Here is a 2,500-nt window from a genome sequence, read left to right on the forward strand (position 1 = left end):
TACCAACCTGGCTATGCCCGATCTCGTCTGATCTCGGAAGTTAAGCAGGTTTGGGCCTGGTTAGTACTTGGATGGGAGACCGCCTGGGAATACCAGGTGCTGTAAGCTTTTTGGACATTTTTCACTTAGTATATAATCATTTTGCCAAAAAATAGAGAAAATGCCTGATCTCTGAATATTAGCAGGTTTGGGCCTGCTTAGTACATGGATGGGAGACTGCCTGGGAATACCAGGTGCTTTAATCTTTTTGGAAAATTTCACGAATTATATAATAATCTTTCATTAAAAAAAAAAAAAAAAAAAAAAAAAGAGTCAATGCCCGATCTCTGAATCTTAGCAGGTTTAGGTCTGGTTAGTACTTTGATGAGAGACTGCCTAGCAATACCAGGTGCTTTAAGCTTTTGGGTTTTCTTTCCTACTTATATAATGTACTGGCGATAAGATTGGCTGGTCTTTAAATAGCCCTCTCTTTGCAGCAGACTTCGCTTACGGCCATACCAACCTGGCTATGCCCGATCTCGTCTGATTTCGGAAGCTAAGCAGGTTTGGGCCTGGTTAGTACTTGGATGGTAGACCGCCTGGGAATACCAGGTGCTGTAAGCTTTTTGGACATTTTTCACTTAGTATATAATAATTTTGCCAAAAAATAGAGTCAATGCCTGATCTCTGAATATTAGCAGGTTTGGGCCTGCTTAGTACATGGATGGGAGACTGCCTGGGAATACCAGGTGCTTTAATCTTTTTGGAAAATTTCACGAATTATATAATAATCTTTCATTAAAAAAAAAAAGAAAGAGTCAATAACCGATCTCTGAATCTTAACAGGTTTAGGTCTGGTTAGTACTTTTATGAGAGACTGCCTAGGAATACCAGGTGCTTTAAGCTTTTGGGCTTTCTTTCCTACTTATATAATGTACTGGCGATAAGATTGGCTGGTCTTTAAATAGCCCTCTCTTTGCAGCAGACTTCGCTTACGGCCATACCAACCTGGCTATGCCCGATCTCGTCTGATCTCGGAAGCTAAGCAGGTTTGGGCCTGGTTAGTACTTGGATGGGAGACCGCCTGGGAATACCAGGTGCTGTAAGCTTTTTGGAAATTTTTCACTTAGTATATAATAATTTTGCCAAAAGATAGAGTCAATGCCGATCTCTGAATAGTAGCAGGTTTGGGCCTGTTTAGTACATGGATGGGAGACTGCCTGGGAATATACTGCCTTTAATTATAATTTTGCATTATTGAGACACTGTTTTCCTAATGAATGTTGTTCAGTGCTTTGACACAATGTATTTTGTTTAAAGCACTATATAAATAAATGTGATTGATTGATTGATTGAATACCAGGTGCTGTAAGCTTTTTGGACATTTTTCACTTAGTATATAATAATTTTGCCCAAAAAAAGTCAATGCCCGATCTCTGAATATTAGCAGGTTTGCACCTGGTTAGTACATGGATGGGAGACTGCCTGGGAATACCAGGTGCTTTAATCTTTTTGGAAAATTTCACGAATTATATAATAATCTTTCATTAAAAAAAAAAAAGAGTCAATGCCCGATCTCTGAATCTTAACAGGTTTAGGTCTGGTTAGTACTTTTATGAGAGACTGCCTAGGAATACCAGGTGCTTTAAGCTTTTGGGTTTTCTTTCCTACTTATATAATGTACTGGCGATAAGATTGGCTGTTCTTTAAATAGCCCTCTCTTTGCAGCAGACTTCGCTTACGGCCATACCAACCTGGCTATGACCGATCTCGTCTGATCTCGGAAGCTAAGCAGGTTTGGGCCTGGTTAGTACTTGGATGGGAGACCGCCTGGGAATACCAGGTGCTGTAAGCTTTTTGGAAATTTTTCACTTAGTATATAATAATTTTGCCAAAAGATAGAGTCAATGCCGATCTCTGAATATTAGCAGGTTTGGGCCTGGTTAGTACATGGATGGGAGACTGCCTGGGAATACCAGGTGCTGTAAGCTTTTTGGACATTTTTCACTTAGTATATAATAATTTTGCCAAAATATAGAGTCAATGCCCGATCTCTGAATATTTGCAGGTTTGGGCCTGGTTAGTACATGGATGGGAGACTGCCTGGGAATACCAGGTGCTTTAATCTTTTTGGAAAATTTCACGAATTATATATTAATCTTTCATTAAAAAAAAAAAAAAAAAAAGAGTCAATGCCCGATCTCTGAATTTTAGCAGGTTTAGGTCTGGTTAGTACTTTGATGAGAGACTGCCTAGGAATACCAGGTGCTTTAAGCTTTTGGGTTTTCTTTCCTACTTATATAATGTACTGGCGATAAGATTGGCTGTTCTTTAAATAGCCCTCTCTTTGCAGCAGACTTCGCTTACGGCCATACCAACCTGGCTATGCCCAATCTCGTCTGATCTCGGAAGCTAAGCAGGTTTGGGCCTGGTTAGTACTTGGATGGGAGACCGCCTGGGAATACCAGGTGCTGTAACCTTTTTGGAAATTTTTCACTTAGTATATAATAATTTTGCCAAA

At 39.8% G+C, this 2,500-nt stretch overlaps 5 non-coding genes across 5 annotated transcripts in view; all 5 read left to right on the top strand.

Moving 5' to 3' along the window:
• Positions 1–108, top strand: part of LOC128009098 (5S ribosomal RNA) — a 119-nt gene extending 11 nt beyond the window's left edge. The window contains exon 1 of the ribosomal RNA XR_008180821.1: positions 1–108. This exon is cut by the window's left edge and continues 11 nt beyond it. This is a non-coding gene — a ribosomal RNA (5S ribosomal RNA).
• Positions 109–484: 376 nt separating this feature from the next.
• LOC128001611 (5S ribosomal RNA) lies at positions 485–603 on the top strand. The gene has a single exon (XR_008174379.1). It is a non-coding gene; the product is annotated as a 5S ribosomal RNA (ribosomal RNA).
• A 366-nt stretch (positions 604–969) lies between these two features.
• On the top strand, positions 970–1,088 carry LOC127998527 (5S ribosomal RNA). The gene has a single exon (XR_008171362.1). It is a non-coding gene; the product is annotated as a 5S ribosomal RNA (ribosomal RNA).
• A 627-nt stretch (positions 1,089–1,715) lies between these two features.
• On the top strand, positions 1,716–1,834 carry LOC127998669 (5S ribosomal RNA). The gene has a single exon (XR_008171503.1). It is a non-coding gene; the product is annotated as a 5S ribosomal RNA (ribosomal RNA).
• A 506-nt stretch (positions 1,835–2,340) lies between these two features.
• On the top strand, positions 2,341–2,459 carry LOC128004293 (5S ribosomal RNA). Its single transcript, XR_008176986.1, has one exon. It is a non-coding gene; the product is annotated as a 5S ribosomal RNA (ribosomal RNA).
• Positions 2,460–2,500: the final 41 nt, after the last annotated feature.

The sequence above is a fragment of the Carassius gibelio genome, chromosome B22 (assembly GCF_023724105.1).
Source record: "Carassius gibelio isolate Cgi1373 ecotype wild population from Czech Republic chromosome B22, carGib1.2-hapl.c, whole genome shotgun sequence".
Lineage (NCBI taxonomy): Eukaryota > Metazoa > Chordata > Actinopteri > Cypriniformes > Cyprinidae > Carassius > Carassius gibelio.